Source organism: Lactuca virosa, chromosome 4 (assembly GCF_052849685.1).
Source record: "Lactuca virosa cultivar CGN04683 chromosome 4, Lactuca_virosa_CGN04683_v6, whole genome shotgun sequence".
In the NCBI taxonomy this organism is placed as follows: domain Eukaryota; kingdom Viridiplantae; phylum Streptophyta; class Magnoliopsida; order Asterales; family Asteraceae; genus Lactuca; species Lactuca virosa.
In genome coordinates, this window is record NC_136429.1 from 304,060,278 (window position 1) to 304,083,647 (window position 23,370).

Genomic DNA, 23,370 nt, shown 5'->3' on the forward strand with positions numbered 1-23,370 from the left:
ACTCATCTTTAGTTTGTTTATTCATTTTTGGTGTCTTCAAAACTATACACAGAACACTTGTATTAAAACTATTACTATTAATGAAATGGATGATGTTGTTGCTTGTTTAATATTATGCATTGTTGTGATACTATACATGACGTCCTCCGCCCCAGAACGTTTCCACCGTTCCGGTTTTGGGGTGTGACACTTAGAGCATGTCGAATGATACCATTATAATCTGAGAACAAGTCATTGTGTGACTTATAGGAAAATTCCAAAGTACTTGTGAGAACTAGAGAAATATTCCTAGTCTACAGAGTATTTGAAAGAGAGCTATGTTTAAAGTTGTTACACATGTGCTAATTTTTCAAATATATTGAGATGACTCTCAGTCACAATCGTGCGTGTCCTCATTATAAATGAATAGATGGTTACATGGATAGTAGTTCCATGTAGATTTCAATTACAGTTACACATAAGAGTTAGAGTACCTCGTGGTTTGGAAAACCACGTACAAAGATGCTTAATGTATAGTTCGTTATGACTATGAGTAATTCCATTACGTAAGTATTAGTATCTAAGTCATATTCAAGCATCTAATTCATTCTCAATATTTTTTCTTTATATATGAGTTATATATATAAAACCGAAAATGATTGTATTCGCAAAGTTTACACAAATTAAGTTTCTCAAATCTACTTAACAAAATTGCTTCATTAGCTAAAGCATGAAAGTCAAGATGGTGCTATAGAGCATTATTGACACAAGTAGATATATTTGATTGAAATTTAGTATTTGGATATTGGAAAAATAAAGCAACATATATTGTAATGAATTATATATTGGATATGTGTCTTTCATTAAATAATAGTTGTGTTCTATATTAGCATGTTTAAATCCTTGAATAACTAGGTTATTCTAAATGTCTATAGTCGTTCATAGTTGCGGGAGCATCTATGAGGTAAGTCTAATATGAGTGGATTGGTGGATTCTCATGGAGATGAGAATAGCAAAGAGCTGCTACCAACTTCATAGGTACTTGATTGGGAGAATAAGTATTAGACTTGACCCGCATCAAAAACACTTTATGGATCGTAGTCAAGAGTGATGTTTTGATCAAGGTTGTATCTTTTAATCTTAGACCTGATATGCATATTTGGGAATTGAAGTGTAGGGATTGTTGTTCTTAGACATGGTTCAACATTGTTTCGTAAAGGGACTTTCATAAAATCCATCGTTGGGTATGACATGAACTGCATTGATAGGCATATGTAGTCAATATGATCTTTGTATTCTTAGACCTGAGATGCATATTTGGGACTTGAAGTGTAAGGCTTGTTGTGCTAAGACATGGTTCAACGTTGTTTCGTAAAAGGCCGTCAAAAAGGACATCGTTGGGTATGACATGAACTGCATTGATAGGCGTATGTAGTCAAGATGGGATTTGTCCCTCTTATTCGTTGAGAGCATGGCATCTAAGGCCTTAGTTAAAGTTGAACACTAAATAAGATTGATCGCGATCCATATCTCATGTTTCAACATGATGTCTGAGACAAAGGAATAATAGATACCACACCTTTAGTAACAATTGCAGCATAGAGCTCCTGGAATTGGTTGTTGATGAGATGGCACCCTTCATATGTTGTTAGGGGCAGTAGCCTGTTGTTAGACGTCAGCTACTCTCTATATCAGTCTTTAATGAATCTTGTGCAAGTGGGAGATTGTTGAATCTATATGCCTAAGAATCATTATTGAGTGATATTGCTAATAATATATGATCATATAGGGTCACGCCTTTATCAACTTGGCACTTATTGAATATTTATTATGTATTTGATATTAATAAATAATTCAACTCTTGTATTTAATTAGAGAATAATTATTGTTTTATGAAAATAATAATGAAAGAAAGAACAAACTAGTTATTATATGATATTATATTATATTATAAGTCATGTACAAAGTTTTGGACCTTTTGGTTAACCATAGATAAGTTAAGAACTTACTCTACCATGATTAAAAGAGCTGGAGACAAATTTTTGTCTTCATTCCCACACTTGTCCCTTGTTACTTTATGCATTATAATACTTTAGAATATTATAATCCATGCCTTGTCCCCTTTGACTTTTTGCTTTATAATACTTTAGAGTATTATAATCAAAAGGTGTTTCTTTACATGGTGTAATTAAGAATAGTATTGGGAGTTCATTTTGGCAAGTTCTTTTGTTCATATTCTTCTCCCTTTTCTCTCCCAAAACCGTGAGCACCAAGAGAGACCTTTCTCTCTATCTTTTGAAGATGGTGCTTGCATTTTAGTGTTCACTTTGTGTCTCCCTTTAGTGCTTAATCGTTTAAGCACTTAAGGCTTGAAGATCAAAGTTATACAAGAAGGAAACTAGCATTTCATGGTGCCTTACTCTTGATGGTGGATACTTGTAGAGAAGATCATACACTTTGATCTTTTGTTATCTTCATCAACACCCCAAAACCAAGTGGGTTCAAAAGCTTCAAAGGTTATCTCTAAAACATCCTATGGTTTGTTTTATTTCATTCTAATCTCTATAAATGAATCCATGATGGTTTGGTTTTCTTATGAACTAAAATTAAACTCGTTATTTTTAAAGTCTGCCGTTGCTGGTTTTTGTGAAAAACAAACTTTTATTTCGTATCAAAAGCCAACAATTATCTCATTTAAACAGCAGAGAAAAAATCATAAATAGCCAATGCTGGAAACTCTAGGGGATGTTGTGCAGTCATGTCGGTCCCTTCCCTTTCGTGTCGGAAGTACCTACAACCATAAACATAAAACCGTAAGCATAAAGCTTCGTGAGTTCCCCAAGATACCACATACCATACATAACATCAGGCCTAGCTTATACATTAGGCCCAAGCCATTTTACTGGGCCTAGCCCTTCTTAATAAATGGGTCGAACCCGTCATACAAATGGGCCTATCCCAACAAACAATGGATCTAGCCCAACATACTATGGTCCTGACCCAACATTTAATGGGACTAGCCCACTCGTATAAATGGGCCCAACCCTACAAGCATGTTAATGGGCCCAACCCAACATACAATGCAATAGTCACAAAGACAACTAGCATCCTACATAACACATTCTAGTAGGTCGGCATTAGTTCATTCGACCCACATGTATAGTGAAGAGACTCACCTGACTCACGAATTAGCTAAACCATAGCTCAAATCTGGTCCTTTCTATGGTCTAGATGGATAAATTTTCCAAGTTTATCCATTGAGACACCCAAAGAGATCAAGATCTCAAACCTTAGGTATAAATAAAGCTAAGTACAATAATATCTTAACCATTAAGCCCTTAATTCGAAAAATTCCATAACCAAACCCCTCCATAAGCGTTTCTAATACCAGATCTAGCATAAAGATGGGAGTGTTATAGACATGCACGTCCAATACATGTGTAGAGTTCATTTTAGGTTAAGAAAACTCATGCAAGGTCAAGAAACCCAAACCAACGTCAAGATCTGCAAGGTCAAGAAACCCGAACCAACGTCTAGATCTGCAATATATGTTTCTCATGGGACTTAGGAGAGTCATAAAGTTGCCAACTTTATGTGTTCCTTCCATTCAAACTTGCTTAGATATTAAGAACATGGGACAATATCTTAGATCTAACCACTTCAAGCCATAAAGTTTGAGCCTTTGACACTTACAAAGGTCTAGAAGCAATGTGATATGTTGATGATGTTGTTTCCTTGTAGGATCCACCACTAGAGCACCTTCTTCTCCTTCTTTTCTTCTTCTCTAAGCCAAAAAATGATCCAAAAGATCACAAATCACCAAGGGAATTACGACTAGGGCTTCTCTTAGGTAAAAGGGTGTTAAAGGCTGGTAATGAACCTTAGAAATGACTTAGAGGGGTTTAAATACGAAGGGAAACCTAAAAGAATCATGGGCTTGGGCCAGAATAACTGCCACGCCGTGGTAACCCTTGCTACGCCGTGGCGGTCCAATAAAAAATGTGTGCTTTCTTTCGATACCACGATGTGGTCATCCTTGCTCCATGCCGTGGCACATAGTTTTTTTTTTTCAAAACTCCATCTTTATCCCCTAAACATATAAAGCTAACCGGGCTAGAACACGGGTGTTACAAACATGTTCACAACAGAATCTTCACATTAACATCAATAAGTCTATCCGTAAGAAAGAAATATGCCAATTCAGTTTGATGCAGTTTCGTAATCACTGATCCACCCTCCAATATTGCATATATTGAAATAGAGTCCATTGAAATTACAACCATGGTTACCTTCTTACAATGTTGCTTTTCGGAACACTAACTAAAGTTTAGAAGAATCATAAACTAGAATTTATGAAATCTTGGTTCGAGTTGGTTTGATCTAAGACCTCAAGGATTCCAATTGAATGCGTGTGAAAATGCGAGAGAAGATTTTAGAAAGAAGTACATGTTGATAGCGACCTCATACATACCATGGTAAAATTGATGTATGATCATAAGCCCAGTCTTTACGAAGTCATGGATCGGGTTGTTTTGTACTCAAAACCTTGTGGAACTCGAGTGACGAGTGTGATTTTGCAAGAGAAATGAGATTTTACAAAATAGGAAAGGTTGGTGGTGCATCACGTATCCCAAGGTGACAGTACGACGATCATCGCACATATTTTTATAACACATATGTTCTGAGATGTTTTTACCCGAAACCTAGGGGTGCTATGTGAAATGTGAGTGAGATATGGACAAAAGAATTTAATGGAATGATGTTGGTACATTAAAACATAGATTGTTCATGTCGTCAATTCATAGTTGCATACTAGAATGTGTAAACGAATTCACTATAAAGAATTCACCATCAATGCCTTTTATTTTAGAATAGGAACCATATGTATAGGTTTGTATATAACCAAGCCATCATCGGTTTCCAAGATTGGATAAAAAGAACCATAGTACCCCTGCTATGAAATAGTGACCAAGCAGACATCTCTAAACTCCGAAATAAGTAGAGAAATGTAGCTCGATGACTTTTGTTAATACAACCTATTTGAAAGAAATTCTTAGAACAATAAATTTTGATTAAGGCTTCACAAACAAAGAGTTTATGAGGCTTCGGACAACATGTTGTAGCATGCTTCTACGCACACTTAACTAATAATTTGTATTGTGAAACAAGAGATCTCTGTCAATTCTTTTGTTGCGTGCTAGAACAACAAGTGTTCTTGATTAAAAATATAAAGAGAAAAATATTTTTGGGTTTTTAGAAAATTTTACGAAAAAATATATTTTTGGATTTTTCAAAATTTTGAAGAAAACAAAATCTTTTTGTATTTTTGAATATTTTTGAAAATAAAAATCTTTTTGAATTTTTGAAAATTTTTGAAAATAAAAACATGACTATGAACAAAAACTGCACAAATAAATAGTAAAAACATAAAATAAAACACTAGAACAGAGAACAAAAACCCATTGTGACTTGTCGCGACTGGTCGCATTCATTCGCATTTGAACAATAGCTTTTCGCAATTTCAATTTGAAGAAAAATTAGGAACAAATTCTGCTTCCATCATTCCTAATCCTTGAAGAATCCTATTAAATGTTAACTCCGGTAAAGCTTTTGTGAAAATATCTGCTACATTATATTACGTGAATTGTAGTTAAATTGTTATTATTTACATCTCAATTGTACAAAATTACAAAAGTCTCTTTTTTATTTTTTTAATTCAAAAATATTTCATGTATTTTTTTAAACTCAAGTCTTTTATACATAATTGATATTGTTTTTGAGTCATGTTCTATTCTTAGACCAAAAAATTGATAATTGATATCAATTTTTCCAATCAACACTTCGACAAAATTTTGGGGCTTGGTGACAGAGATCCCGACAAATGTAAGATATTTGTAACGTAAATGATAAATCACATTTGTTAAATCCTAAAAACATCATCTAATGTAAATGCTTATTTAAATAATGTATATAATCAATAATGTTATTTGTGTATGTTGTCATTTTTAACATATTGTTCTTTAAAGATGAGATTACATCCAATGGCAGAATAGTCATTACATCACCACACCTTTAGTATATTGCTATACCTTACAGTCATGCCAAGTAAAAACACATTCTTAAAAAAAGTCTTAATAGTTATTCCAAATCAATGATATGTGGTTAATCAACTAAATATACAATCTTTAAGCTCATTAATTAATTCACTTCATCACCACATATGATTTCAGCATTTCAAGCATTCCAAACATCACCACATATAGAATCAATCGATAGCTAGCCATAAACTCATGTTACTAACGAGATATACCAAATAGCTCAAAACATGATCAAATTAATCCCTAATCCCCTTAAAAAACATAAGTCTTAGGGAAAAAATCATTAACAATCAAAACATCATACCAAATGGTCCAGGAATTGAAATCAACATAAATCAATTAGCTTTCTGCATTACAAAAAACATATTTCAATTGTCAATTACAATTTTTCCATAAGAAATACTAATTCAATCAATCCAAATTCAGGTGACATTTCTTCCATACGTTTATTGGCATGTGTCCACTGAGACCTGGGTTAACATCGAATTATGCAGATACTTGTTGACTGTATCCCAGTTAACCTGGTTTGGATCTTTGCACATTTTCTCCATTAACTTATCTTTCGTATTTTTTTTCTCCCAACGAGATTCATCTTCATCTTCATCGTCTCCCACGCGAAAAAAAATCAAAAAATACAGATCAAACGATAAATTTAAATTAGAAATCAAAACTAGAATCAATACATTCAAACAATAATCGACCCAAAATTACATTTCCGACATATCTTTATGGTAGATGAGAGAATATGGTGACTACTAAAGATGTTAAAGGGCGTTGAAGGGTGCTGACGAGGTATGGAGCATTCCAGTGCCTCCATTGTGTACTGATTTATGGTTCAAGACTTCCAATTCTATAGAAGAGAGAGATGTAAAGATAATATGATATATCAACTGGTGGGTAGTGTTGGTGGTGGTTTCCGATGGTTCGGCAGTGGTACTGATCGGTGGAGCAGACGACGATGTTTTTGAAATGCAGATTGGCGACTTTCATGTGCAGATCGATGACTTTCAAGTGTAGATTGACGGGTCTAAATGTTTCCATCGGCATTTTCTATACTCTCATCACACATAAAAAGAACAAAAGCCCAAATCATTCACATGATCGGACCATCATTCGTAGCCCACCGTCGTTGGCGGAAACCACCATCATCGGAACATCGCCCGCCTAAACCCCTAGATCATCGTCTTCCGTTTCGACTTTAAGAGGGTGTTTGGCTTTGCTTTTTAAATGACTTTTGGGACTTTTGGTTTTTCCAAAAAGTCAAAAGTTTCAAAAGTTATTTGGTAATTTGAAAAGATCTTCTAAATTATCTTTTTGAGAAGAAGAAAAAGGAGGGGTCAAGAAGTCATGAATCTGTGACTTTTAGCAACTTTTGCCTTTTTTCCCTTTGCCCATTCAAAAGTTTAAACAAACACATTTTAAAATTTATCTTTTGGAAAAATACATGAATCAAAAAGTTCTTTTCTAAAATGGACTTTTTAGTTTAAAAAGCTATCCCAAACACCCCCTAAGATGTAGAAAATAAGACATCGTGATATCAACCTTCCCTTCCTCATTCTCAATCAGGTGTATCGAACCATTCCTAGACTGCCTAAAGCATCCATCGTGAAATCAAAACCTTAGATCGTGGTTTCTAGCATCTGTTCTAAAGAACCATTTAGGTTGGCTATATGTTTATTTTAATTCATTTTATTTTTTGTAATAAATAATAAACAAACCTAATTACTCCAAAAATAGCCTAATACCTTAATTATTTTGTGGAAAATAGTTAAAAAAACCCAAATTACAAATATAGCCACCAAAATACGGATGTAAAAATCTATCATGGGACCCCGTTCCCGTAGGACCCTGATACCGTACGAGACTAAATCTTCAAAAAAAAATCGGGAGCGGGAGCGGGGGCGGGGGCAGAATTAGACCCCGTTTTTTTTCGCGACCGGGGTCGGGAGTCGGTATTTTCGTCCCGTACTCCCGCGGAGGCCCCGATTGTACATTTATGTAAAAAATATATATTTAATATAAAAAATATATACAAAATATATTTTCCAATTTTATGTTTAGGTTAGGTTTCAACTTTCCATTTCCCGTTTCCAATTCCACTTTCCCGTTTCGTTCGTTCACTTCACTGTGAGACGAGTCGACGACTTCACCCAAAAGGCCAAGACGCTGTCCCAATCGGCCAATCGAACAACCCCATCGACGAAATCGGAGTGCCTGGAGTGCCCACTGCTGCTGGTCGACTTATTCCGGTCTTAATCGACTGACGTCATCTTCAACGTCCAATGAAGAACGAGCGCAACGAGCCAGCGACTTCGTCTCTCCAGCCTCCACAATTCGAACACGATTACACGAATAGGTTAGCTTGATTTCTGATTTCTCCTCTTCCAGGCTTCCTCTTCTTTCGATTTCAACTGAGTTTGGTTTATTGTTTATGATTTCTGTCGATTTCAACTGAGTTTGGTTTATTGTTTATGATTTGTGTCGATTTCAACGAATAGTCAATGATTTCTATCGATTTCAACTGAGTTTGGTTCGGTGTTTATGTTTTGGGTGTCATATATGAGTATATTGGCTTCATAAGAGTTCTTCTACAGTACAATTCTTCTTTCAGATTTATTGTTTATGTATTGGGTTTGATTCTTTCACAGTTTTGTGATTTAATTATAACTGAACCTATCACTGAGTTTCTTAGTTATGTCATATGTTTTGGGTTTGAGTTTCTCAGAATTTGTTGTTGAACTTGTAATTGGTTTATGTAATGCTCATATGGTAATGTTGATGTATGTAATGATGATATGATAATGCTTATTTATCTAATGCTGATATGGTAAATTAGTAATTCTGATTTTCTGTTTTTGTGTAATGTTGATATGGTAATGCTGATTTTCTATTTTTGTGTGAACCTAGACCATTTTTAGATTTATGTAATCATGTCTTCAGAGCCGAATCAACCCAATGATTCAAACACGGTTAATGATACCGCAAATTCTGCAGTTGACTGTAACGAGAAACAAATGAAATTTAAATCTCTAATGTGGCCTCATTTTACCTATGAAGATTTTAATGGAACTAAAAAGGTTGTATGTAAGTATTGTAGAAAGGAAATTACTTATACAACCAAAAATGGAACCAAGAGGATGCATACTCACCATAAGTCATGCAAAATACGAAATCGGCAAAAGAAAATTGATGATTTTCAGAGTCAGTTAATCGGAAAAAGATCTAAGACAGATGAAAGTGGGGGATCAATTTTAGTAAGACATCGGTTTAATAATGATGATTCGCGAACTGATCTTGCTAAAATGATCACAAAACATTATTACCCACTTAGAATTGTTCAACACGGAGGCTTTAGAGATTTTTGTCGGGGGCTCCAAGCACTTTTTAGGCCAATTTGTAGAAACACAGCTAGATCTAGATCTGATGTCATGAAGTTGTACGGTGAGGAAAAGGCAAGGATGATGCATTTTTTGGAGAGTATTCAAGGCAGGATTGCAATAACTACCGACATGTGGACTGCTAACTACCAAAAAAAAATATATGACAGTGACAGCCCATTTCATTGATCATTCTTGGCAATTACAAAGTCGTCTTTTGAGGTAATACTTAATTTATATTAATTTATTTAATCTATTAGTAGCATTCTTTAATTAAATTAAATTTATTTTTGTTAACCGATAGGTTTATATATGTGCCACATCCCCAAACTGCTGAGAAACTAACTAATGTGTTGATGGATAGTTTGTTAGACTGGAACATAGATAGAAAATTATCAACTTTAACTGTTGAAAATTGTTTAACAAATAATTGCATTATAGTTTTGATGGTAGACAAACTTCCTTTTGATAGCTTGATTTTGGGTAGAAGCTTATTTCATATGTGATGTGTTGCGCATATTTTGAATTTAATTGTGAGGAGTGGGTTGGATGTTTTTGGACATGGGATTGAGAAATGCGTAACAGTTGTAGTTTTTGGACAGCTACACCAAAAAGACTTGATACATTTCAAAAAAATGCAAAGTTTGAGAATATTTCTTGTGAAAAAAACCTAGTTGTTGACTGTAAGACATGATGGAATTCTACTTATTTAATGTTTTCCACGACTTTGAAATACAAGAAGGTGTTTTATCGGTTACAACAACGTAAGCCCCAATATAAGAGTGCGCCTGATGAGAAAGAGCGGGCTTTGGCAAGTGAGCTTTGTGATAGACTAAAAAATCTTCTATAATGTCACAAAATTATTTTCGGAAACAAAATATCCAACAACCAACATTTTTCCCCAAAATATGTGAAATAAAGATTGCTCTAAAGAAATAGGATACATCTAGTTTCATTGATATAAGTGAAATGTTCGAAAATATGATTACAAAGTTTGATGAGTATTGGTAAGAAAGCCAGGAGGTGTTGGCTATGGCGACGATATTGGATCCAAGGTTTAAGATGAAGCTCCTAGAGTATTTTTTTTCCTATTATCTGTGGAGTAGATAATGTAAAAGATGAAATTCAGAAAGTGCGTCAAATTTGTGAAGATATATATATATATATATATATATATATATATATATATACACACACACACACACGATATGAGTCAAGCGAGTAATGATGATATTACTAGTAAGCCCACTTCTGGTTGAGATGCAGCTCCCGGAAGTGACATGGACTGATTAGATGCTTTCTTTTCATGTAATTCTTCTACTACTAAAGTTTTTGTAAAAAATGTATTAGAAAGGTACTTAGAGGAAGACACTTTACCCCTGATTCATGAGTTTGATGTGTTAGGTTGGTGAAAGTTAAATGGGGTTAAGTATCCTACATTGTGTTTGATTGCAAAAGACATATTAGTCATTCCTATCTCCACTGTCGCTTAAGAGTCTCTTTTTCTACAAGTGGTAGAATCGTTGGTCCACATAGGAGCAGACTTCTTCCGTCAACAATTGAAGCTATCATATGCACTCAAAATTGGCTATGGGCGGGTAAACAAGGTGTGTATGACTTTGCTTGAATGATTATTTGTTTTATTCATTTTAATATATTTTTATTATTACCTTTATTTATTTTTTTCTTTGTCAGGTTGTGTTATTGATAGCGGTGATTTACATTCCGATGAAGACGACTAGGGAATTGAGGTAAGATTGTTCAATTTGTCGTTTTGTATTGAATAAACTAATATACCAATTTATTTTATTATTATTTTTGATTATTTATTTAAGGAGGATATTCAAATGTCAATGAATGAAGAGTTGAAGGCAATTAATGGATATTAAAGATGTAGTGAATTCGTCATATATTTTTTGACATGTTAGTATTTTATATTTGTAATGTTGGATTTGTCGTATTTTACATTTATAATGTTGGATTTGTCTTTGTAAGATTGTTGGAATTGTCGTTTTTTAATGTTGGATTCGTAATGTTGGATTTTTAATTTTATAATTTCTAAAAAATTAGGTTTTAAGCTTTTAAAGTTATTAAAAATAGTCCTTTTAGCCTAAAACAAAGCAGTTTTTTAGCAAAAAAATCCAATTTTAAGCCGAGGGAACCGGGGGCAGGACCGGGGGTGATGGAAGTAACCGGGGGTGGGACCAAGGGCTATGTAAACGGGGGATCTGGGGGCGGGGGCAGCTATTTCCGCTCCCGTTTGGTCTCGTTGACATCCGTACACCAAAATCGCAGATTGACTCAGTCCATCTGTGATTTTACTTGTCTATCTGTGAACATACAAGTCGCTAAAGCACATCCGTGCTTTAGCGACTTGTAGGTTGGCAGATGGACTCAGTCCATCTGTGATTTTGCGTCCATCTGCGATTTCCCTTTTTTCAGGGGTATACAAACATAATATTTTTTTCATTTTTCAAACTTTTTGTTGGAGAACTCTTTCTTTGGAGGGACTATGGACGATTTTAATTTTCAAATATTTTTCAAGCTTTTTGTTGGAGAATTCATTTTATTAGAGATGTTTTAAACAAATTATCCAAAGAAATAACAACTAAAGTGATAATTTTTTGCAAAACTTTATATATAATAAGGTTGTTTCGTGTCAAACCCTATCAATTTCGTAGTTAAAATAAAAAAAAAATAAAAAAATAAAAAAAAATGCTAAATCGTAGGTGGATGGAGAGGAAATCGCAGATGAACTTAGTTCATCTACGATTTTAGTCTGAGATGGCAGGTATTTATACGGGAAAAAAGAAAAAAATAATAAAAAAACACCTACGAACGTACAAGTCACTAAAACGTACCCGTGTTGTAGCGACTTGTACGTTCGCGGATGGAATGTTAAAATCGTAAAAGGGCTTAATCCATTTGTGACTTTGATGGGTGTTTTTGTAATTTCGGGGGTTTTTTTTTGGGATTTTCCTCAAAGTAATTAAGGGATTAGGCTATTTTTGTAATTTTCTCAAAATTCAATGCCATTTTCTTATTTCATAGATTAGCAAATCACAAATCCTAGTATAATCAAAACTGCAAGATAAGATATTTGAAATAAAAATAATGAGATCACATTATCAAATTTTGGAGAGAATGAAAAGATAAGTTGAAAATTGTAAACGAGGGAAAAAAAGGGAAAAATATGATTTTCATTTTCCGATGGGGTGAATTAGGTCAAATTTTTTTTTTGGGGGGGGGGGGGGGTGAATATAAGTCGAAAATTGTAATTTTTATTCTAACTTGTTAAATTTATGAATCTAGTAATTAATTGATTTTATTTAAATTTTTATTTTTTATGTAATAAAAAATAAAAGTCTAAAATTGTTCCTAATATGTTACTAATTTTATGATTTGGTTGTATTAGTGTTTTTCATATTTTTCTTTATATAAAATTGTTCTAATTTTATGATTTCATCACTAATTGACCACATGTATTTAACCATAGTAACTTTCATAGTAAAAATTAGTGATTTAGCTATGGATTTTAATTTTGAAACATTTTTTATGGGCGGATGACCTGTGTAGGTTTAAGATATTTTTTTAGGGTTAAGGGTGTAGGACTTATAGCTTATGGGATTAAAAGTATGACTTGAGGGTTAGACCTTATAGTTTAAGGCTTAGAGCGTAGGACTTATAACTTACATCATAAGGCTTATGGCATGTGGTTTAGGTTTTATGGTGTATTGATTAAATATGGAATATCTCTCATGATATATGTCTTAGGGATTAAGGCTTAAGGCTTATGACTTGGGGTTTAGGGCATAAGGTTTATAACTTAAGGATTTTTCTTTATGGTAAATGTCACTATAACCCAATCAACTATCGTCATTTATCCGATTTGGTCACTATATTTTTTTGCTCAATAGTCATTAAACTTACAACTTACATGCATATTAACTCACTTTCGTTAGTTTTTAACAGATCCTCCATTAACCGGTTATTATAATTTACAAGAATGGTTCCTATGGTTTCAATTTCTTTTGTGGTTGGTCCTTTACGAGCATCGTTGATCACCTACACCATCACCATTCACTTTTGGCGCCCACCAACGTTCACCTCGAGCAACCCCCATGATTTTTTATTTAAAGTTTAGTTTACCGATCGATTTTAAGTAAAAATACAATACATTTTGTGGAAATTCCAACCACTGAAATCCCTTAAATCAACCAAAAATATGCTAGATCACTAAAAAGGATCATCGTAGAAGTTTGCAAACTGCATTTCATATTATTTGGTGAAATAGTTCCATTAAAAATGATCAGTTTTTAATATCGGATTCTTGTCACAAATAAAAATGTGTACGTTGGTAGTTAGTGAATTGCATTTAGTGTTGCATGGTGTAACAATTTTATTCGGATAATCCAATTCAAATAGGTATGTCATGTATATACTTTGTGAAAGAAAGGAATATTGATGCATATTCTGTAAGAAAAAGTTAACTCACAAATATCTTATTGGTAATTAATTTCTTATTTAGCAAATAGACATTGTTACACTTTCATTCAATGTTCATTCTGAACATATATTTTTTTAAATTGCATTCTTTATAACTGAAAGTTGCTGAAATTATTTTTTTATAAAAATTAAAATCGATTGAGATTTTTTGTGAGTGATCGTATGTTAGAATAATGGTTAACGGGGTTGCCCGAGGTGAAGGGTGGTTGTTGCCGGAATTGAACGGTGGTGATGTCGATGATGAATTGTGTTGGTGTGGGACAAACCACGAAAGAAATTGAAATCATAGGGACCATTCGTGTAATTTATAATAACTGGTTAACAGAGGATATGTTAAAAACTAACGAAAGTGACTTAATAGATAGGTAAGTTGTAAGTTTAATGACCTATTGCATAAAAAAATACTTTACCAAATTGGATAAATGACGATAGTTAATTGGGCTATAGTGACATTTACCCTTTGTTTTATGACCTATGGTTTATGGGTTAACCCTTATGGATTGTGTCTAAGGGCCTAGGGCATATGACTTATGACTTTTGTCTTACAGATTAAGATTTAGTGTGTAATGCTTATGGTTTGTGACTTTTGACTTATGGCTAAGGGTTTAGGGCTCAGGGCTTATGACTTATGGCTTACGGCTTATGGCTTATGGCTTATGGTTTATGGATTATGGCTTAAGGATTGATGCTTAAGGCTTATATAAAGAAATGAAATTTTGTGTATGTATATTAATTATATGCATAAAAATTAATCATACACGTTGTTGGTATTTAACTAAAAAAATTAATTATTAAAGAATATTAATAATATTATAGTAAATTATTTTAATATATATTTAAAACGGTAGTAGAATTTCCATGTCTTAAGGATTATGTCTTATGGTGTAGGCTTAGGGTGTAAGGCATATGGCTTATGGAGTATGTGTAGGGATGGAGGCATGTGTCACACCCCCAAACCGGAAGGGCGGAAACGTTCGGGGGTGGATAACGTCATATGTAGTATCACAATAATTGCATCATAGTAATCATAGTAAACACAACCATTACATTTGATATATATATATATATATATATATATATATATATATATATATATATATATATATATATATATATGAAAAGTATTTACATCAGTTTGATTCTTGTTTTTATACATCAAAAGTATAATCAAAAGAAAAAGACGTGACTCTATACGCTCCGTCTTCTCAAAACTCCAAAAGGTACATGTCTACTAATTCCCTGAGAATAAAAGCAGTTTTGAAAGAGTTTCAGCATAAAACTGGTGAGTTCATAAGCAATGTTTTTGTAATGAAAACCTGTTGATGATTCTGTATGAATGTTCGCATGTTTCCAAGAAAATCCAATATTTTCTTTAGTAAAAGTGTGATAATATCAGTTCTATCTATAACTACTTAGTTCATGCTAGACATGTGTAAACCAATATCGAACAGACAGTTGACTATGTGGATCTGCCCTAAGCCCACAACCAAACAAGGAACAGGAAATGAGGCGGAAACCACACATTCCACAGTCTATCGAATATTCCCCATAGGTGGCCCTAATGCCTAAACGAAGTAATTATAGAATTAACTATGAATGTTTGTTACTGTATCCTGTTGTAGTATAGGAAAAACATTAGTTTGTATGCATGGTTACTATCAATCGTAGTATGAGTGTATTCTTGTACAAAACCTTTGTATAGTATGTTCTGTTTGAAAACCCTGGCTACCACCAGTATGTAAAGTATGTTTTGTTTGAAAACCCCGACTGCCACTAGTATGTATAGTAGTTTCATTACTTAAAAATAAAACTAATGAAGAATGAAATCTTGTAAACAAATGCTTAGTTTATACTATTGTGAGTCGTATAACCATGTTTGATATGACCTAGTGACCTTTACGACGTTCTTCAAGTGTCGTTAAATGACATTTGTCACCCCAGGCATGCCTGCCTAACTGTAGCTAGCAGTTCAGGTGTGGGATTGTCAGTCCCGAATAGATCTATTCACAAATCTCACGCTCTCCCTCCAGGAGACTCTGGTTATACTATGATAGGATTTAATTCAGTACACCTAAGGGTACAATTTTGAAGTAGAGTCTCACAATTCTGTATAATCTAGATTACATGTAATTCTGTATTTTTCTCTTGTATTTGAAACCGTTATATACTGTATAAGGTAATAATTATACTTAAACAATTATTAAATGTTGTACTCGTGCAGTAATGTATATCATAAACTAAATCTGTCATAGTTTATATGTTTACCCATGTATGAAATCTGAATCGGTAAAAGCTGTGTATTGAATTCCCCAAACTATACCCATTATAATTTGCTTAAAATGTTATGTACTTGGTTTGTAAATTGTTCTGAAAACTATGCAATTGAGTTTCAAAAATATAAGTGTCCCTTATGCTCAACATAGTACAAAAGGGATAAAATATCTAAATCTTTTATAAAACGTGGAAATCGTTTGACTGTATCAATTGCATAAGTTTAAAACTTGTTAAAATCATTTGTGTTTGGCTTGTATTCCCCCCCCCCCCCCTAATAACATTAAAAATCGTAAAAGCGTAAGGGTATGAACTCACCGTTAGTTGTGTACAAGCGTCGATTCAACGGGTTGAAATGAAGACCCTCGAGTTCTAGTGTGGCACTTAACGGAATCCTAACAATTATATATATATATATATATATATATATCTAAATTAGCGATTTCGTTAGATAAAGTGTTAGAAAAATACTTGCTTTCGGTTAAGGAATGTTACCGGGACTTGTTTGAATCAAGGAAAGTGGGTTTTCAGTCTAATTCACTGCTTAGGAAGTGTGTACGGCCGTGAATTGGGTTTACGGCCGTGAACAGGTGTACGGTCGTGGACAGGTGTACGACCGTATACTCAAGAACAAGGGTGCTGGAATCGATCAAAAACGTGTTCTAGATGCTCCGAAATGACCCCCAATGATGATTCTCGATGTTTCCCGGAAGAACAAGGGTGTTTTAGGGGTGTACGGTCAAGATTTTAGAGAGAGAAGGAGTGAGTGTTCAGCCAGAAAAGTGTAAATGCGGGGTAGGGTCTTGTATTTATAGGGGACTTCGTGGTCGGTGGTGGAGTCCACCCGACGCTGGCCGTAAACGAGTGTACGGCCGTACACGGGTTTACGGCCGTAAACTCAGTCAGGCCGAAAACCGTTTGATTTCTCAAGAAGGTTCGGGTTTTTCGCACGATTTTTGGTTCCGACTCGTATATAAATTTAACTATATAAAACTAGATGATTTTCTAAACTAAGAAGTTTGACGGAAACTTAATTAAAATTCAAATTTTATTAACGGAAATCGGTTAATGGAAACGGAAAAAGGTTCGGGTTGTCACATCATCCCCCTGTTAGAAGGAATTTCGTCCTGAAATTCAGACACAGAATACAAATCATGGACTCGGAAAAAGATGAGAGTATTTCTATTTCATTGAATCTTCGCGCTCCCAAATGAATTCAGGTCCCCGCTTGGCATTCCAGCTGACCTTCACTATCGCTTTGTGACTTTGTTTCGTTCGTTTGACTTCCTGATCCATGATTTCTACGGGTTCTTCCACGAAGTGTAAGCTCTCGTCTAGTTCGATCTCATCGAGGGGTATCACAAATGTTTCATCGGACAAACACTTCTTTAGGTTCTACTACAAATAAAATGACATTTAGTGGCATAGAAAAAGTTCCACTAAACACTGAAAAAGTGCCACTAAAGGCCCCTGAGGCAATCAGCGGCACAAAAAAATAGTGACACTATAACCGCTGCCACTAAAGGCCTTTAGTGGCACTTTTTTGTTGTGCCGCTGCAGCTTTATTAGGTTTTAGTGGCACTTTTCTATTATGCCACTATAAAACTAATAGGTTTTAGTGGCACGATTTTTATGCCACTATTTAACTTCTAAAATAAAAATTAGTTTCATGTTTTTAATGACATTTTTTTAACACAAAAAATTATATAGAAAAATGAGATATGATTTTTTTAAATTTTAAATGGACCATAAAAAAATAATAAGACAATTAAAATAGTAAATGGAAAACACAATATTATTATTTCAATTTAAACTTGTCTAACAACAATATTCTTAGTATTTAAAACACAAATGTCTTTTAAAGTTAAATAAATCTAAATGTTGTGCTGTTATTCAAAACATAATGCTATCAAACTAAACTTTTATTGTGGTGATCAATATCCATGGTCTTCCGTTTCTTGTTTCATTTCTTGTTCCATTCCATCTATTGGAGCATAAACCAAACGAGTAGGCATCCATTGGAACATTGATTATTCTGTCACTTCTCCATCATGATTACCAAGCTCCTCCACATGTATTTTGGTAATCTGCAAAGCATCAAATAACTAATAAAAGATCAAAATATGTTATAATTGACTAACTGAACCCGATTATTCCTTTATCGAGTTATCATTATTGGATTAGGATGTGTCCTAGTGTTGTTTCTTATAGCACAAATTATTATTAGTTTTACATGAAAAAACACACAAGGCATGACTTTTAGCTAAGAGAAAATTGTAACCAAACTACCAAAGTGTAAATTTTGCATTCTTGTAGACTCGCTGACTCCTTTAGTGCAACATGTACCTATTATTATTGAATATACAAAATAATTTTCTCCAAGTAGCAATTTTATAAATTTTCAAAACCCAAATCCTCTAATGGGTGTTAGAATACAAACCCAAATTATCCAAGTAACCTACTGTTATGGTGGTTGTTACTTGTTGAAGTCAAGGAAAGCTTCAGCTTAAGCTCTATATATAGAATTATAGATGAAGCATGTAAGAAATAAGAGTTGAAATAAAGCAGGAGCTCATTGTATTCTCTGAGTTTGTAATAAAACTATGTTTTAGTTAGTGAGTTGTGTGTGAGCCCATTCAAAGCTTCCTAACAATGGGTTCTCAAGTATAATTTATACAATAACCACTTGACATTCAGCCTAATCTTTTATGGAGAATTCAAAAAGGGTTTTAAATGGATAGAATGATACAAAAATAAGTTTAAATAGATAAAATGATACAAAAAAGGGTTTTAAATGGATGGATTTCTATTAAAAGAAGATACAAAATAAGTAAGGCAAACACACTAAAAATCCTCACCAATCGGATCACTGATTACACTTAGGGCATCTTGTCAAATAGAAACAGGAATAAAGGATAGCCAAAACCACAAATAGGAATATCTGGAGAGCAATAGAGTAAATCCAGTTACCTCATAGGGGACCGATAAGGGGCATCTACAGTCCATACGATGGTTGAAATCCAAAAGATAGTCATTTGTAACTTAACAGCAAAATGCAAGTGAATTAGCATTAACAGGTCAAAGAGGACACACTAACAGCAGGATGAGGATACCTTATCCAAGATAATATTAACAAATTAAAAAAGTTCTTTCCTACATAGAAGGTGAACATCCTCAACAAAGAAAACCATATTTGTAACTTAAAACAAACAAGTGATATATATTTGTGTACCCTTCAATGGTAAGTGCCTGTGTCCTTAATTCAATGGTAAATAATAAATTTTGTGTTTTTAACTTTTAATATTCTCTATACAGTGTCTTATGTGGTTTTTTGTTTCTGAGGCTACATGAAACAGATCAATATGTGATTCAGGTTGCTATTCCTCTCTCAAATGATCAAGCTAATGATAGTGGAATTTATCTTCTTGAAAATGGCTAGGATGTTTAACTTGTATTGAAAGCTCTGTAGACCCTGATACAACACAACTGTTCAGAAATTTATTCTGTCAAAAACCATCATCAAATAAATAAACCCTAAGAAAATTAATAAAGTACACAAATATCATGATTAAACTCTTGAAATCATCTAATTTTTATGGGAATTACTTTTTGGTTTATGAGTATTATAAGAATCTGAAATACATTTACGGAATGAGAGATTGAGAAACATAGCTTACCAGGTATGGAGGTTGATGGCATAAGGATTGACGATGGTCGATGGTTGCAGTGGCTTAAGTATCTAATTTTGACAGAGAGATAGAAATCGCTATGGTGATGTCGTCCAACAGCGAAATTGTTGACGGTGGGGCGGCAAAATAATTGACGATGGGAGATGTCGGAGATGGAAGGTTGGTTCCACTACAAATAAAATGACATTTAGTGGCATAGAAAAAGTTCCACTAAACACTGAAAAAGTGCCACTAAAGGCCCCCGAGGCAATCAGCGGCACAAAAAAATAGTGACACTATAAGCGCTGCCACTAAAGGCCTTTAGTGGCACTTTTTTGTTGTGCCGTTGCAGCTTTATTGGGTTTTAGTGGCACTTTTCTATTATGCCACTATAAAACTAATAGGTTTTAGTGGCACGATTTTTATGCCACTATTTAACTTCTAAAATAAAAATTAGTTTCATGTTTTTAATGACATTTTTTTAACACAAAAAATTATATAGAAAAATGAGGTATGATTTTTTTTTAATTTTAAATGGACTATAAAAAAATAATAAGACAATTAAAATAGTAAATGGAAAACACAATATTATTATTTCAATTTAAACTTGTCTAACAACAATATTCTTAGTATTTAAAACACAAATGTCTTTTAAAGTTAAATAAATCTAAATGTTGTGCTGTTATTCAAAACATAATGCTATCAAACTAAACTTTTATTGTGGTGATCAATATCCATGGTCTTCCGTTTCTTGTTTCATTTCTTGTTCCATTCCATCTATTGGAGCATAAACCAAACGAGTAGGCATCCATTGGAACATTGATTATTCTGTCACTTCTCCATCATGATTACCAAGCTCCTCCACATGTATTTTGGTAATCTGCAAAGCATCAAATAACTAATAAAAGATCAAAATATGTTATAATTGACTAACTGAACCCGATTATTCCTTTATCGAGTTATCATTATTGGATTAGGATGTGTCCTAGTGTTGTTTCTTATAGCACAAATTATTATTAGTTTTACATGAAAAAACACACAAGGCATGACTTTTAGCTAAGAGAAAATTCTAACCAAACTACCAAAGTGTAAATTTTGCATTCTTGTAGACTCGCTGACTCCTTTAGTGCAACATGTACCTATTATTATTGAAAATACAAAATAATTTTCTCTAAGTAGCAATTTTATAAATTTTCAAAACCCAAATCCTCTAATGGGTGTTAGAATACAAACCCAAATTATCCAAGTAACCTACTGTTATGGTGGTTGTTACTTGTTGAAGTCAAGGAAAGCTTCAGCTTAAGCTCTATATATAGAATTATAGATGAAGCATGTAAGAAATAAGAGTTGAAATAAAGCAGGAGCTCATTGTATTCTCTGAGTTTGTAATAAAACTATGTTTTAGTTAGTGAGTTGTGTGTAAGCCCATTCAAAGCTTCCTAACAATGGGTTCTCAAGTATAATTTATATAATAACCACTTGACATTCAGCCTAATCTTTTATGGAGAATTCAAAAAGGGTTTTAAATGGATAAAATGATACAAAAATAAGTTTAAATAGATAAAATGATACAAAAAAGGGTTTTAAATGGATGGATTTCTATTAAAAGAAGATACAAAATAAGTAAGGCAAACACACTAAAAATCCTCACAAATCGGATCACTGATTACACTTAGGGCATCTTGTCAAATAGAAACAGGAATAAAGGATAGCCAAAACCACAAATAGGAATATCTGGAGAGCAATAGAGTAAATCCAGTTACCTCATAGGGGACCGATAAGGGGCATCTACAGTCCATACGATGGTTGAAATCCAAAAGATAGTCATTTGTAACTTAACAGCAAAATGCAAGTGAATTAGCATTAACAGGTCAAAGAGGACACACTAACAGCAGGATGAGGATACCTTATCCAAGATAATATTAACAAATTAAAAAAGTTCTTTCCTACATAGAAGGTGAACATCCTCAACAAAGAAAACCATATTTGTAACTTAAAACAAACAAGTGATATATATTTGTGTACCCTTCAATGGTAAGTGCCTGTGTCCTTAATTCAATGGTAAATAATAAATTTTGTGTTTTTAACTTTTAATATTCTCTATACAGTGTCTTATGTGGTTTTTTGTTTCTGAGGCTACATGAAACAGATCAATATGTGATTCAGGTTGCTATTCCTCTCTCAAATGATCAAGCTAATGATAGTGGAATTTATCTTCTTGAAAATGGCTAGGATGTTTAACTTGTATTGAAAGCTCTGTAGACCCTGATACAACACAACTGTTCAGAAATTTATTCTGTCAAAAACCATCATCAAATAAATAAACCCTAAGAAAATTAATAAAGTACACAAATATCATGATTAAACTCTTGAAATCATCTAATTTTTATGGGAATTACTTTTTGGTTTATGAGTATTATAAGAATCTGAAATACATTTACGGAATGAGAGATTGAGAAACATAGCTTACCAGGTATGGAGGGTGATGGCATAAGGATTGACGATGGTCGATGGTTGCAGTGGCTTAAGTATCTAATTTTGACAGAGAGATAGAAATCGCTATGGTGATGTCGTCCAACAGCGAAATTGTTGACGGTGGGGCGGCAAAATAATTGACGATGGGAGATGTCGGAGATGGAAGGTTGGTTCCACTACAAATAAAATGACATTTAGTGGCATAGAAAAAGTTCCACTAAACACTGAAAAAGTGCCACTAAAGGCCCCCGAGGCAATCAGCGGCACAAAAAAATAGTGACACTATAAGCGCTGCCACTAAAGGCCTTTAGTGGCACTTTTTTGTTGTGCCGCTGCAGCTTTATTGGGTTTTAGTGGCACTTTTCTATTATGCCACTATAAAACTAATAGGTTTTAGTGGCACGATTTTTATGCCACTATTTAACTTCTAAAATAAAAATTAGTTTCATGTTTTTAATGACATTTTTTTAACACAAAAAATTATATAGAAAAATGAGGTATGATTTTTTTTAATTTTAAATGGACTATAAAAAAATAATAAGACAATTAAAATAGTAAATGGAAAACACAATATTATTATTTCAATTTAAACTTGTCTAACAACAATATTCTTAGTATTTAAAACACAAATGTCTTTTAAAGTTAAATAAATCTAAATGTTGTGCTGTTATTCAAAACATAATGCTATCAAACTAAACTTTTATTGTGGTGATCAATATCCATGGTCTTCCGTTTCTTGTTTCATTTCTTGTTCCATTCCATCTATTGGAGCATAAACCAAACGAGTAGGCATCCATTGGAACATTGATTATTCTGTCACTTCTCCATCATGATTACCAAGCTCCTCCACATGTATTTTGGTAATCTGCAAAGCATCAAATAACTAATAAAAGATCAAAATATGTTATAATTGACTAACTGAACCCGATTATTCCTTTATCGAGTTATCATTATTGGATTAGGATGTGTCCTAGTGTTGTTTCTTATAGCACAAAT

At 33.5% G+C, this 23,370-nt stretch overlaps 1 long non-coding RNA gene across 3 annotated transcripts; it reads left to right on the plus strand.

The window, feature by feature from the left end:
- Positions 1-8,153: 8,153 nt before the first annotated feature.
- LOC145108444 (uncharacterized) lies at positions 8,154-11,501 on the plus strand. 3 transcript variants are annotated; one of them, XR_013708276.1, is made up of 5 exons: positions 8,154-8,433; positions 8,985-9,676; positions 9,759-11,061; positions 11,150-11,205; positions 11,290-11,501. It is a non-coding gene; the product is annotated as an uncharacterized LOC145108444 (long non-coding RNA). The 3 variants fall into 3 exon arrangements; XR_013708274.1 differs by having other exon boundaries at positions 10,859-11,061; XR_013708275.1 differs by having other exon boundaries at positions 9,175-9,676; positions 10,859-11,061.
- Positions 11,502-23,370: the final 11,869 nt, after the last annotated feature.